At 38.1% G+C, this 15,773-nt stretch overlaps 1 pseudogene; it reads left to right on the top strand.

The window, feature by feature from the left end:
* Nucleotides 1-1,171: 1,171 nt before the first annotated feature.
* On the top strand, nt 1,172-15,324 carry LOC149200409 (uncharacterized; annotated as a pseudogene).
* The last annotated feature ends 449 nt before the right edge of the window (nt 15,325-15,773 follow it).

Genomic DNA, 15,773 nt, shown 5'->3' with positions numbered 1-15,773 from the left:
TTGCTTCAATGGATTGGCCATGGTCCATTTAATTGTTTAGTCTTGTGAATTTAATTGGAAATATGTTATTGCACTTTCCAAAAGTTTCAAATTTTAGTGCAAACTGTATCTTTCTAACAAAGTTTGGAGATGCATTCTAATGAATCTTGATATCTCAGTGAAAACAATAAATTTATGTATCATTTACTAGTAGCATATGCACAACAAACGATACAATTAATTCAATCATGATTTTGGGTTTTAACTGAGGGAGTGGCATAAGGCACATTTATCTTATTTCGATTCAACAGAATTATAGAAGAAATTTGATTTATACTCTCAAAAATAACTAAGATGGAATGAGATGATTAATGCAGAATGTGTTAATTACTTTGATTTTTAATGTAGTTTGTATATAATGTGTTAATTGTATAGTTTTCATGTAAAATTTACCTAAAATATTAAAATGTAGAAGTTAGTGTGATAATTATTAATATATTAAAGAGCTTTGATTTTGTGTATATTTATTCTTTTATTATCAAGTGGTTGTAGCAGTGTTTTCATCCTCTGTTCATCAAGTTGGTTGTTTCTTGAATAGTGTCAAATATTGTAGGTGGTGGAGGTTCAAAGGACAGACTCACGATTGCCCCAAAAACTCCAGGTTTTTATCTCTTTAAGTGGTTGTTTATTCAAATTAGAATTTTGATATGGTAAAAAATGCAGAATTCAATTTAAAAAGAAACGTATTTAAAGTGTTTTATTGTTTTATTTATTCTATTTATAGGCAATTGTCTCCAATCTAAGATTATATTTTTTCTCAAAAACCTAATTATTCTCTACATCAATCAAATTAACTTGAATGAAATCATTCCATTAGTGATGGTCAAAATTATGAATTAATATATATAGAATATTATGTATTAAATTTTTTATTTTTTTATTGCTTTTATTTAAAATGGAATTTTAATGTAATTGAAAGGTAATTTTTTAATTTCTTCAAGAGAAAAGGTTCTTGATGGTAAACATATAAATCCAAATTCCAACCCCTTCTCTCGCCTTTTTAAGCATAATATTTACCTATTCGATGAAATCTGCTCATACCTTCTAGTTATTTTGTGAAGTTCTAGGCAAGGAGGGCTTAGGGATTTAAACATAGCAGGTCAGACTGTAGGCTCTTGGATTTTGGGGAAGAATGGCCCGTAACGAAGAGAAGGCACAGTCTATGTTCGTCTATGTTGAACAGGTTCTTGACTTTCAACAATGAAGAGAAGAATAAACCCAAGGAGAGGTGCTTGTTCCTAGCCTCAGAATGCTGCGATCTCGCAGAGGCACACAAATGGAGGCAACAGATAATACGAGAGATTGGACAGAAGGTCATGGAGATTTAGAACCCGGACCTCGACGAACATTGCCTCCCAAACCTCAACGACGAGATCAACAAGCTGATTAGGGAAAAGGAGCACTGGGAAGCTCAGATCGTAGAGCTTAGCGACCCTAATTATGCCAAAGTAGGGGCCAAGATGACAAACTTGGAAGGAAACTAGGTGGATGTGCACAGTGTTGTCGGTGCTACCATTTTGCACTAGCCACAAGACGGGTTTAACTATACCAGATAATTCAAATCTTTTCCAGATTTCATAGTTGGATCATAATTGGTTTATCTAATCGTTTTGTTTTTGTTTGGCACATATTTTGGGATCTTGTTTGGCTTATTGTAGGATATCTCGGCGGTGAGATCTGGCACCAATATTCTTGAAGCTCCTCCATGGACCTCAATTTCGATAAGGCCATAGAACATTTCACCATGCAGCCTAGTCATTGGTCGATCTATGGTTAAATATTAATCACTGCGCAGAGAATATGGGATACTATCCCTAGTTTGCAAATTCACTAAGATACATCACACCAAAAAAATTGGGATTTTGTCAGAATTACACTATAATGGTTATGATTCCATAACTGAATTTGATGCCTTTTGCTTGCAGGGTTTTCACATCACATGCTTAATTGGAAAAACGTCGATGCCAAGGTTTAATACCTTACTTTCACGACAATTTCTTTAGGGTTGACAAACATCAATTTAGAAATTATGCCAAAGTAGGGGCCAAGATGACAGACTTGGAAGGAAACTAGGTGGATGTGCACAGTGTTGTCGATGCTACCATTTTGCACTAGCCGCAAGACGGGTTTAACTCGGGCTTCACTATATCCATGTGAATCTCGTTTGTCCACTATTTGCTGCCGCTTTCTCTATATTTTATGGACAAAAGAGCCAAGGCAATGTACAACATATTAAATGCGCATTCAATAGTACGATCAAAGCCTGTGACCCACCGTAAGACCGAAAGTTTAAACTGAATCTATGGTGGGCACTGGGTACTACTACTATCTAGGCTGAACGATACCTCTCCTTTGCATAATTTCCAGTCATCGTTGTTTATTTCTGCCATCTGAGGGATGGGAATGTGAGGGATCTCTTGTCGTGTAGTTAGATACGAATTAGGGGATCCCTTGTCGTGTAGTTGAATGTGAATTAGGATAGCCTCAGTTAGAGATACTTTGGGGCTGCGAAATTCCTAGCCGTCCTCAAAGAGTTATTCGATAAAACCCCCGAGGAAAAGAAGAGGAGGTCTACATATGAGATTTACAAGTGAAACGATGCAAGTTATTATGGCTACAAGGATGACGAGGACAGGATCTTGGAGAAAGTCAAGCAACTCAAAGAGGAGGAGATGCGGGCCAGGGCACTGAGAGAGTGGCAGAGGATTGAGTTCGTCGAGAGGGAGGCTAGGTTAACGGTGAAGAGTGGGGAGGTCACTGCCGTTAAGCCAGTTCTGTTCAAGGAAGAGGAGGATGTGGAGAAATAAATCGGAGAGCAGGAGAATGGAAGCCAACAACAGAGAGAGCAAGAGTTTGTTTCCTGTTGAGCCTCAGACCTGCACTTCTTTTCACAACCTCTCAGCCTCCTTTTCCATTCATTTTCTTCCTTTATCACTCATTTCCTTCATCAATTTGCTTAAATCATTGTATTATAGGACTTTTACATGGTTTATTAATTATGCTAATGACTGTGTTGTTGGATTAGAATTTTGGTTCAAAACCTGCACTTTTCGCAGCTGGTCTCAGTTTCCGCAGCTGATCCCAGTTTCCGCAGCTATTTTGTTAAACGGCATGATCCAGGTGTCCTCTGGTCAGAAGGGCCACATGGGCAAGTGCGTGGCACCAAGGACATGGTGTGTGTCCTTCCAGCTCAGCCATAACAGTCATAAACACCCATGGTCAACGAGGGGGCAACTTCGGTCAAACAAAGGTCATTGGCGGTGACACGGCTCTGCGTGTTCGGTTTAGAGCACGTGAAGCACAGTTGGCCTCTTCCTCAGCCACGCAGATGATGGGGAACACGAATCCAACAGGAGATTTAATGCCCACCTCGACCGTTACCTAAATCCGTGGACTGTGCTAGATTACGTGTTTTTCACACAGCTGATAGAATAGTGTAGTTTGTGATTAAGTTAGTTTTGTTTTTCCGCTATAAATAAAGCGTATATGAACGCTGATTAGTTAGCTGCTGTTATGTAATATTGAACCTCACTGTACTTTCCATTTTGCAACGTAATATATGAGAATATTGTTCTCCATTTGAGCGTTTAAGTGATCTTTTGAGCTGGCTGGAGTAGGCAGAGGGCCCCTGTTTACTTAAGGCCTGTACAGTGCTTTTCATTTTATGCATTTCTTCTTATCAGTTTATGTATAATAGTTGTACAGAATGCTTTTGTTTGCTATGCTTTGATCATGTACAATAGCTGTATATAACTTTGAATTCTGTCCATTTATATTTCTGCACTTTTCCATGACTGATCAGTATGTTTTTGCAGATTTCTTAGGTGCCCGGGACAGTTTCTTCTTACTTTTTTTTGCAGCTAGTGGCACTTGTGGCTGTCTTATCTAAACTGCTGACCTTTGTTTTTGATTTCCATTAGCATCACTGCTTTAGTTTGCACTTTATTTTCTGCTCATAGCTTATCAAGTTGTTTATCTTTTAATGGCTCTTTTATCATAATCAACTAACTTTTCAAGGAGCCAGAACATCACTTAAGTGCAGCTTGGTTATTTTGTTTAAGACTCACATTGCTAACTCACTCATAACTCTTTCTTATATGATCAATCCAGCTGAAGGCAGAAAGGTTAAGGGAAAATTAAGTAGTGTGATTTGTCACTTAGATTGTACATTGCTTGAGATTTCATTGAAGAATTAAAGTAGTTGCTCTTGTTTTTAAGTTAATGTAGATGTCATTTTCAATCTCATTTTTATCAGCAGTATAGGTACTGGGCCAATGCCATTGGTCTTTTATTTGATGCTTTCATTTTTCCTTTAAGAGTTAATTTCATTTCAGTTGTTGTTCAAAGCTTTCGTGTAGATTACTTTTAAGCTTTAAGAAATCATCTAGAACTCATCACAATCACACACACCTCACTCACTTTATTTCATTTTCATCACATCACTGTAGGAGAAATAGACTTGAAAACAAACTTAAAAAGTTAAAAACGACAAAAGCTTAAGAAATAGTTGCCTAAGTACATACAGTACCCATCACTTCATCAGCTTACGAGCCCCGGGTTGACATTTAAAAGTTGCAATTTAGACATCACTAAATTGACCAAACATTTTGGCGCCGTTGCCGGGGAAGTGAAATTAGGTAGCCAATTTCTATAAAAAAAAATTAAGAAAATTTCAAGAAAGGAAAATTGATAACCTCTCAAAGTATGCTCTCCTCTTGCACCTAGAGTGATCTGGAGGATCAGAAAAGAGAAAGTTATTGATTTAATAGTTTCTTAAGTATGCTCTCTTCTTGCACCTAGAGTGACCTGGAAGATTAGAAAGAGAATTATTAGCCTGACTTGAAGAAAAATAAAAAAAATGACATGCATAGAGCGAGAGATTCTAGGGGAAGGTTTTTAGCTAGAGCCAAGAGTTTGATTTTTACAAGTCCATCCACTTCAAGGAATAGACAAGAGACACCTCCCTCATCTCCAACTGACACTCCTAGCCCTAGGATTCCTGGAATTCAAGAGGCAAGAATTGACTCTCCCACACCTTTTATTGAATTTGAATCAGAAAGAGATCCTTTCCTTTCTTCTACAGAAAGACCAATTGTAATTGAAGAAGTAGAATCATCTGAAGAAGAGGGAGAAATTCCTTCTCGTTCACCCTTTGTAGAAGAACCAGAAGACTCTGAAGTCTCTAGGGAAACTACTATGACAGAGGAAGGAGGTGGTAGAGGTAGAGGTAGAGGAGGAGGAGGAGGAAATAATGGAGGAGGTAGAGGTAATATTGGAGGAAATAGGGATGGGGATAACTCATTTGGGTTTCCTATCGTCGATGAGGACTCCCGAGCTACCATGAAAAACATCTCACCATCTGTCCTCCCAAACTTTCATGGGTTAAGGAATGAGGACCCTGAAACATTTCTATTTGAGTTTGAAGTCGTATGTCGAACTTATGATTATTTGGATGACTCTCAAAAACTCAAATTGTTCCCTTCAACATTGAAAGGACAAGCTTTGAAATGGTTCATGGGATTACTCACTCAATCCATTAGGTCTTGGAATGATATGAAACAGACATTTTTGGATAGGTACCTGGACTATTGTATGCCCACCAATCACAAGGATGAGGTATTTAAAATGGTACAAAGAGAAGATGAAAACTTAGAGGATTTACTTGAAAGATTTCAATATAACCTGAAAAGAGCAAAAATGAGTAACTTAGATGAGGAGACCTTGAAAGCCCTCCTATTAAAAGCCATTAGAGATGAATGGATAGATATTCTGAACATGATGGGGAAAGGAGATATATCTCAACTTTCACTCAACGATATAGCTGAGCTATGTGTCCATCTCTCAAGGGGGAAATCAAAAACTCAAAAAGGGCCTAGAGATCCTTCTCTCATCAGAGCAAATAAATCTGCAACTGGATCAGTAAGTAGGGCTGAGATCGGCAATATGCTTGATGAATTCAAAACTGACATCTTAGGGAGTCTTAGCGAACAATTAGACACCCTTAAGATTCACAATAAACAGAAAGCAGAAGCTGAGGCTTTGGCCATCTTTTGCCCGAAATGTAGGAAGAAACATGCTCTAAGGGAATGTCCCTTGGATGCAAAAGTTGTAGAAACATGTGTAATTTGCTCAGAGAACCATGAGACCAAGGATTGTCCTTCAATTCCTGGGCTCAAAGCTGTCTTTCAAGAAGATCCAAATACACTTGAATATCTCTGTTTTGTTGCAAGGATACCTTGGCAAGGGCAACAAAATCAATGGTTTAACAACTCTATGAATTTTCAACCCCAACCAAATTGGAATCCTTGGCAACAACCTTGGTCCCAACCTCAAAATCCTTTTCAATCATGGATACAAGGTATGAAAAATCCTTATGGGAGATTTGCTCAATTCTATCAATATCCTCCATCTTTTCAAAACCAGCAAGCTCCACAACTTCCAAATCAAAGTCCACAACTATCATTGCCATTTCCACAACAACAACCTTCTCAACAAAATCAAAGTTCTCAACTCTTGCCCCCATTCCAACAGAAGTCAAATCAACTTCCTTCTCAGCCATTGCCAAACCCCAATAATAAAAACCCTCAAAATGCTTACATGATGGAAGGTCAACCATTCCCTACCTATATGATTGTTCCTCTCAATGAAGTACAACTCAGATCAGGTAGAATCCTAGATCAACCTTCTATAAATGTTCAACAGCCAAGCATTTCTGAGGAAGAGTCTCTTAAAGCCAATAAGGGTTCTGAAGCATCTCTTCAAAACCCAAACACTCAAAAAGAAAAAGAAAAAGAATCAACCCCCACAACTCCCATAGTTGAACAACCTACATCTTTGTCCACACCTCCTTTTCCTGAAAGATTACAAATCGACAAAGGAGTGGAAAAACAAATTTGGTTGCCTGACTATAATTTTCTAGATGAATTGAAGAATGTCTGTATCAAGATTCCCTTGTTACAAGCCATTAAAGAGATTCCTATTCTAGCAAAAACAATAAAGGAGTTGAGTCTTAAAAGACCAGGAAGGAAACCAAGAGATACCAGAAGGATCCACCTGGTAGGGAAAATTGCAGATATCATGATGGGAAAAATTACTATGCAGAAATATGTAGATCCCGGTAGTCCAATTGTGAAAACAGATATCAATGGGGTAGAAATACCAAATACTTTGATTGATTTAGGGGCTGCCATCAACATTATGAGTAGACAGACTATGGAACAGCTAAAACTTCCTAATCTTCTTTTTACAGCCACCTTGTTGCAACTTGCAGATCGATCCATTATCAAACCAGATGGTGTATTAGAAGATATTCCAGTCTCCTTAGATTCTTGGGAATATCCAGTGGATTTCATGATTTTAACTCCCAAGAGTAATCTAGGAGGACATCCTCTTATTTTAGGAAGACCTTGGCTAGCCACAGCTGATGCTTTCATAAGTTGTAGGTCTGGGGATATGTATATTTCTGATGGCAATTCGACAAAGAAGTTCAATCTGTATCCTCCAGCAAAAGCAATTACAGAAATAGGAGATAATGAGTGGGTTGATGATGAAGATACTATACAACCTGTCTTTACCATTTCTGAGATTAGTGAAGATAGTCAAATTCTGAATACATTAGAAAACTTTGAACCATCTTCAGAATATGACCACACACAATTTCAGTTGGATTCTAACATTGAGTGTCTATCATCTAGACAAATGTCTCTTTTCTCTATGGAAGAATTTGGTAGTTCTGCCATTGAGATCTTTCCAGGAAAGCATTGAATATCAATAGAAACTTGGAAAAATCACAACAGGAAGAGCTAACCAAAATCTTGCAAAAACATTCTACTGCATTTGCATGGGAGTATACTGATATGAAAGGTATCGACCCTAAGACTTGCATTCATCACATCTACATTGAGGAAAATAGTAGACCAATCAGACAACCTCAAAGAAGGATGAATCCAAACCTTAGGGAGATAGTGAAAGAAGAACTCCAAAAGTTACTTAATGTAAACTTCATTTACCCCATTTCAGATAGTCGATGGGTTTCTCCTTTGGTTATAATACCTAAAAAGAACGGTAAATGGAGGGTTTGCATTGATTACAGGGAATTGAACAAAGCAACCTTGAAGGATCACTTTCCTTTGCCCTTTATTGATCAAGTATTAGATACTTTAGCAGGCAAAAAGTATTTCTCATTTTTGGATGGTTTTAGTGGTTACAATCAAATTCAGGTAGCACCTGAAGATCAGGACAAAACCACATTTACCTGTCCATGGGGGACTTTTGCTTACCGAGTACTTCCTTTTGGATTATGTAATGCACCCGCAACATTTCAAAGGGCAGTATTAGGAATCTTTTCCGATCTAATTCATGATTGTGTAGAGGTCTACATGGATGATTTTACAGTTTATGGTAACTCATTTGAAGAAGCATTAGAAAATTTGGAAAAAGTCCTTATAAGATGTAAAGAAACAAATCTTTCATTAAGTCATGAAAAATGTTTCATGATGTTTACTGAAGGGATTGTTTTAGGACATCATATTTCAGGAGATGGAATTAAAGTTGATAGATCAAAAGTTGAAGTCATCTCCAAGTTACCTATTCCAAATTGTCAGAAAGATGTTAGAAGTTTTCTTGGGTTTACTGGATATTATAGAAGATTTATTGAAAACTTCACCAAGATAGCATCTCCGCTCTTCAAATTGCTTACAAAAGACTGTGAATTCAAATGGGATCCTGAATGTCAATCTGCATTTGAAACTTTAAAGACTAGAATATCTGAAGCACCCGTTTTGAGAGGGCCAAATTGGAAATTCCCTTTCCACATTTCTACTAATGCTTCAGATACAGCTCTAGGAGCTGTCTTGGGACAAAAGGATTTGGTCCCTTATGCCATTTACTACACCAGTAAAAATTTGACTCCCACTGAGTTAAATTATACTGTGACTGAAAAAGAGTTTTTAGCCATTGTTCATGCAATCAACATGTTTAGACATTATATAACTGGCTATGAAACTTTTGTCCATACTGATCATTCTGCAATTAGATATCTTATGAACAAACCTGTTACTAATGGTAGAGTTACAAGATGGCTTTTACTTTTACAAGAATTCAATATTACTGTGTTAGATAGACCAGGGAAACAAAACACAGTAGCTGATTTCTTGTCTAGAATCCAAAACACTAACGAAGATTCTCCTGTAGAGGATAAGTTTCCAGATGAATACTTGTTTGCAGTAACTACTAAAACTCCTTGGTATGCAGATATTGCTAACTATTTAGTTACAGGGAAGCTACCTCTACACTTATTTCCTAATGAGAAAAGGAAAATCATTCAGGAGAGTTCACATTATTCATGGATTTCTAATGAATTGTTCAAAACAGGGCCAGATTGTGTGATCAGAAGATGTGTTCGGGAAGATGAAATACCTGACATCCTTAAAGCATGTCATGATGAACCGTGCGGCGGACACTTTGCTGACAAGAGGACGGCCTATAAAATCCTTTCTTTAGGATATTATTGGCCTTCTCTCTTCAAAGATGCAAAACAATATGTCAAAAGGTGTGACAGCTGCCAAAGAGTTGGGAGACCAACTCTTTCAAATGAAATGCCATTACAGCCACAGGTATGCATCGAACCCTTTGAAAAATGGGCTTTAGATTTCATTGGACCTATTAACCCACCATCTAAGCAAAAGAAGTATATATTGGTTTGTACTGATTATGTTACTAAATGGGTAGAAGCAAAGGCATTGCCTTCTGCCACTGAAAATTCAGTTGTTCAATTTCTTTTTGAGGATATTTTTACTCGTTTTGGTGTCCCAAGAGAAATTGTGACAGATCAGGGAAGTCAATTTACATCTAACTTGATGGAGAAGCTGATGGAAGAATACAAAATCAAGCACAGAACATCTACTCCATACCATCCGCAAGCAAATGGTCAAGTGGAATCTACAAACAAAGTTCTTGAAAGCATCATCACCAAAACTGTTCATCTCCACAGAAGAGATTGGGCAAAAAGGCTTCCTGAAGCCTTATGGGCCTATAGAACTACATGGAGGAACACAACAGGACATTCTCCCTATGAACTTGTTTATGGGAAAGAAGTCCTGCTCCCCATTGAGTTCCAAGTCAAGACCTTCAAGATGGCAGTTCAATTTGGGATGAGCCTATCAGAAGCCCAAAAGCACAGAATGGAGCAGCTGAATGAGCTAGATGAGATAAGACAAGATGCAATTTTAAGAACTGATCTAGTTCAGCACCAAAGAACTAAGTGGCATGATCGACACATCAAAGAGAGAAAGTTTCAAAAGGGAGATTGGGCACTATTGTTTGATTCCAAGTTTAAGGACTTCAAAGGAAAATTTCAAACTCATTGGCTTGGACCATATGAGATTGATGAAGTCTTTAACAATGGAGCAGTTCGAGTAAAGACCATTGATGAGCTTCAGACTCCTCTCATTGTGAATGGCCACCGATTGAAAGTCTACCACAAGCCACTCTCAAAGGAGGAATTTGTTAAAATATTCCAAGAAGATTCTGCAATGAAGCTGGTGGAGAAGAATTCTTCTCCTCCATCAGCCTAGTCTTTATTTCTTTCAGTTGAAAAAAAAAAAAAAAAAAAATCTCTTGTATAAGCCTGAAAACCAATCTTGGATTGGCGGTCTTATGCAGAAAATATAAGGTGAAAATCAGGGTCACCTGACACTTTATATTTTCCAAATAAAAAAATCTCTCTCTCTTTCCATTTCATTCGCCATTTCATTCCACTTCATTTCCATTCCATTTCATTCTTTTCATCTCATTTCATTTTCATCTTCACTTCCACTTCCATTTCTATTTCCACTTCATTTCATTCATCTCACTCCATTTCATAATAAAAGTCCCTCTCAGGACTATTTCATTTAGTAAGTCTTCTCTAACTACTTTTTGTATAGACAGAAGGGTGTTGTTTCAAGTTTCTGCAGCTGAGAACTGTTTCCGCAGCTCGCACCAGATTCCGCAGCCAGCACACTCTGTCTCCACAGCAGCAGTACTCTGTTTTCAAAAATCACAGTCAGAAGGCAACAAGGATGGAAGGCACCTGCAGGATCAAAAGGCAATCATGGATCAACAACCTTAATCAACAGATGGTAAACCCATAAAGGTATGATCAAAATTTTTCTCCAAACAACCATTTATGTCATGTTGTGCATAATTATTAATCGTGGACAGAGCCACTAAATGCAATGATTAAGCAAAGATCATCCCATTTCTCCGCCATGATCATCCTTCATCCACCTCAGATCCTCATAACGGTCTCATAATCACCACTTAGTTTAAACTCAAATCGAGACTGCGCTTTCATTAATTAGCCGTACGAGGAAGAAGAGACCTATCGTACTACGTCTCTTCTCCACCACGATCTCCGCAGCCAAAAACTGAAACGTGTATGAAAGCCGTCCGACTCCAAGGGATTTGGCCATTATTTCATTCCCTTATCACTCCATTTCGCACGCATTTGAACTCATTCTCGTGCTTGTCTTCCACTCCTTCACCTTCACACCATTTCCACTCTCGTTTTTGTTGTAAACCCCGCAGCTCTGTTTTAAACTCCACGTCTCTGTTTTAAACCCCGCAGCTCTGTTTCAAGCTCCACAGTTCCGTTTCCAACCTGTATTACCTCGCATTACAGTGCGGCTATTCCACCTACAGCCGTAGTCTATCTGTCTTTCCCGTGAGCATCCTCCTTGAGTATCCATATACAGTCAAAGCTTCAGCCGAAGTTGAGATGGGGAAATTGCTTCGAGCTGAGCCTGAAGGTTCGAAGTATCTAGAAGGATACCCACAGACAAAGGAAGCATTAAAAAAGGAAAAATGGTTGAAGTTCATTCAGAAATTCAAAGGATATGATAAGGAGGTAACGAAAACGTTTGCTCGTTCATTCAATGGAAATACTGTGGAAATAGGAGATCTGAAATTCACAGTCACAGAAAACTCCATAGCAACAGCAACTAATCTACCTATGGTAGGAGACCGATGGTTCAAGAACAGAGGGGTTGAAGATCAGGAATGGAAAAATATGCTAAAGAATCCAGGTATGGACACTTCAATATTCACCAAAGGGATTCATGTACATGTTATTAAAGAAGAATGGACTGCATTGTTGTTATTAGTTCAAAAGTTTATAACATGTGAAGGCCGCTTTGGCACTATGTATATGTACCATGCTAGAATTATGATGAACTTCATGGAGGGCCATGCCATCAATTTACCCTATTTTCTGTTAAGAAGCCTAACAAAAATGAGTTCTACTGTCCAAAAGAATATAGGCAATATTGAACCTCACTTGTATCATCATGGGTTCATTAGAATTCTTATAGAGGACCAATTGAAAAACAACAATGATACATGGGAAAAGTTTTTAGTCAGGAATCATTTTCAAGAGGTAATTGAAGCTTCTGCTAGCAGCTCTCCTAGAGTCCCAAAAAGAAGTAGGAGAATGAAAAGGGATGTTGCAGCCCAAGATCCTCCCATTATAGAAACTCAGGAGACTATTCAAGAAGAAGAGGTAGAAAGAGATAAGACCAAGAAACAGAAAAAGGATAAAGGGAAAGCAGTTGTCCAAGAATCATATTCATCCCCTGAACCTTCAATAGAAGAGGACTATCAAACCTTGGCTGATAGACTAGTAGAACTCCAAGCTACTGCCCTCTCCAAGAAGAAACAAAAAGAAAAACAAAGCAGTCAGCAAAAGAGTACTAGTGTACAAGTGAGAAGAAGCAGTAGACTTATAGAAAAGAAGAGTGTGACTAAAGAAAAGCAGTCACATTTCATTGATTTGGGCACACCTGAGAAGACTCCAATCCAGCTAGATATTGAGCCAAGTCCTCCACGAGAGGAAAGTCCCTTCCAGCAAGAAAGAGAAAACAGTCCTCAAGAATTTGAGTTTAGGCCAAGACAAACACCTGACATTGACCCTGACCAGCAGGAGGCATATAATTATTTGGAGACCTTGGAGCAATCTGTTGCCGGTCCAAGCACTATATTACCTCTTGAGGAACAAGTCCACTCTCTAAAACAAGAGGTATTTGAGCTAGAAGTCCTGAACCGGCATATTAAACAGGAGAATGAAGCATTGAAAGAACAAAGCAAGGTGGACAAGATTGTCCATGACAACACCATGCTTCACCTAGGACTTTGGCAGAAGAAGAACAGAAAATTGAAGAGAAAATGCAAGAAACTGAGCAAGGCCTTGATCAATTTGAAATTCAAGTGTTTAGTCAGAAAACCAAGGACAATTTTGGCAACAAGGAGAAAGAGGAGAAGGCTGGATGTTTTGGCAGAAGCATCTGAGCACATGGACTGAAAAACACTGACAAAGTTTTGGTTGCATGAGGACATGCAACATCCTCACAGTGGGGGTATGTTGAGCCTCAGACCTGCACTTCTTTTCACAACCTCTCAGCCTCCTTTTCCATTCATTTTCTTCCTTTATCACTCATTTCCTTCATCAATTTGCTTAAATCATTGTATTATAGGACTTTTACATGGTTTATTAATTATGCTAATGACTGTGTTGTTGGATTAGAATTTTGGTTCAAAACCTGCACTTTCCGCAGCTGATCCCAGTTTCCGCAGCTGATCCCAGTTTCCGCAGCTGTTTTGTTAAACGGCATGATCCAGGTGTCCTCCGGTCAGAAGGGCCACATGGGCAAGTGCGTGGCACCAAGGACATGGTGTGTGTCCTTCCAGCTCAGCCATAACAGTCATAAACACCCATGGTCAACGAGGGGGCAACTTCGGTCAAACAAAGGTCATTGGCGGTGACACGGCTCTGCGTGTTCGGTTTAGAGCACGTGAAGCACAGCTGGCCTCTTCCTCAGCCACGCAGATGATGGGGAACACGAATCCAACAGGAGATTTAATGCCCACCTCGACCGTTGCCTAAATCCGTGGACTGTGCTAGATTACGTGTTTTTCACACAGCTGATAGAATAGCGTAGTTTGTGATTAAGTTAGTTTTGTTTTTCTGCTATAAATAAAGCGTATCTGAACGCTGATTAGTTAGCTGCTGTTATGTAATATTGAACCTCACTGTACTTTCCATTTTGCAACGTAATATATGAGAAGATTGTTCTCCATTTGAGCGTTTAAGTGATCTTTTGAGCTGGCTGGAGTAGGCAGAGGGCCCCTGTTTACTTAAGGCCTGTACAGTGCTTTTCATTTTATGCATTTCTTCTTATCAGTTTATGTATAATAGTTGTACAGAATGCTTTTGTTTGCTATGCTTTGATCATGTACAATAGCTGTATATAACTTTGAATTCTGTCCATTTATATTTCTGCACTTTTCCATGACTGATCAGTATGTTTTTGCAGATTTCTTAGGTGCCCGGGACAGTTTCTTCTTACTCTTTTTTTGCAGCTAGTGGCACTTGTGGCTGTCTTATCTAAACTGCTGACCTTTGTTTTTGATTTCCATTAGCATCACTGCTTTAGTTTGCACTTTATTTTCTGCTCATAGCTTATCAAGTTGTTTATCTTTTAATGGCTCTTTTATCATAATCAACTAACTTTTCAAGGAGCCAGAACATCACTTAAGTGCAGCTTGGTTATTTTGTTTAAGACTCACATTGCTAACTCACTCATAACTCTTTCTTATATGATCAATCCAGCTGAAGGCAGAAAGGTTAAGGGAAAATTAAGTAGTGTGATTTGTCACTTAGATTGTACATTGCTTGAGATTTCATTGAAGAATTAAAGTAGTTGCTCTTGTTTTTAAGTTAATGTAGATGTCATTTTCAATCTCATTTTTATCAGCAGTATAGGTACTGGGCCAATGCCATTGGTCTTTTATTTGATGCTTTCATTTTTCCTTTAAGAGTTAATTTCATTTCAGTTGTTGTTCAAAGCTTTCGTGTAGATTACTTTTAAGCTTTAAGAAATCATCTAGAACTCATCACAATCACACACACCTCACTCACTTTATTTCATTTTCATCACATCACTGTAGGAGAAATAGACTTGAAAACAAACTTAAAAATTTAAAAACGACAAAAGCTTAAGAAATAGTTGCCTAAGTACATACAGTACCCATCACTTCATCAGCGTACGAGACCCGAGTTGACATTTAAAAGTTGCAATTTAGACATCACTAAATTGACCAAACATTTCCCATGTGCCCCTACCAGATGAGGAAGAGATTGAGTGCATGGTTATGAAGAAGAAGAAACATGAGCTTCTTAGTAAATAAACGAGTGAGGATCTTCTCGAGGAGCAGTTCGAGGCCAAGGCAATGCTTGATATTCAACAATAAGGTATTATGTTGAAGCTTATGGATCTTCAATTTTTTTTTCTTTTTCAAATGAGCTTCTCCTTTTCCATGAGGGTGGGGTTGTCAATGCTCCCATGAGGGTGGTGAAGAATTTGTGCATTTCATGTTTCAGAAAAAAAGGATGATGTTGAGTGTATATCCTTGGTGACTTTGGTAGAATAGTTTTCCTCAGACCTAACACCTAAGTGAAAAAAAATCTATTTAATACCCTAAAGCATGTTTTGAACAATTTTCACCATTCATCTTATTTTTTAGAACAGTGAGCACACAATTTACATAATAATTATATGATAACCTGTTCAAAATTTGAATGATTTCATCCCAAGTAAATTGGTTTAAATTTAGTGTTATATTAGTTATGATCATCAGGTATATATCAATATTTTGTTTTAGTAGTTTTGTACTTTTAATTGCGTTTAGTATAATTTATC

This window comes from Pinus tabuliformis, chromosome 2_1 (assembly GCF_031772625.1).
Source record: "Pinus tabuliformis cultivar Carrire ecotype Pingquan chromosome 2_1, CPIR1, whole genome shotgun sequence".
Classification (NCBI taxonomy): Eukaryota; Viridiplantae; Streptophyta; class Pinopsida; order Pinales; family Pinaceae; genus Pinus; species Pinus tabuliformis.
Note: the sequence above shows the minus strand (reverse complement) of the source record. Positions and strands in the feature narration are given on the sequence as shown.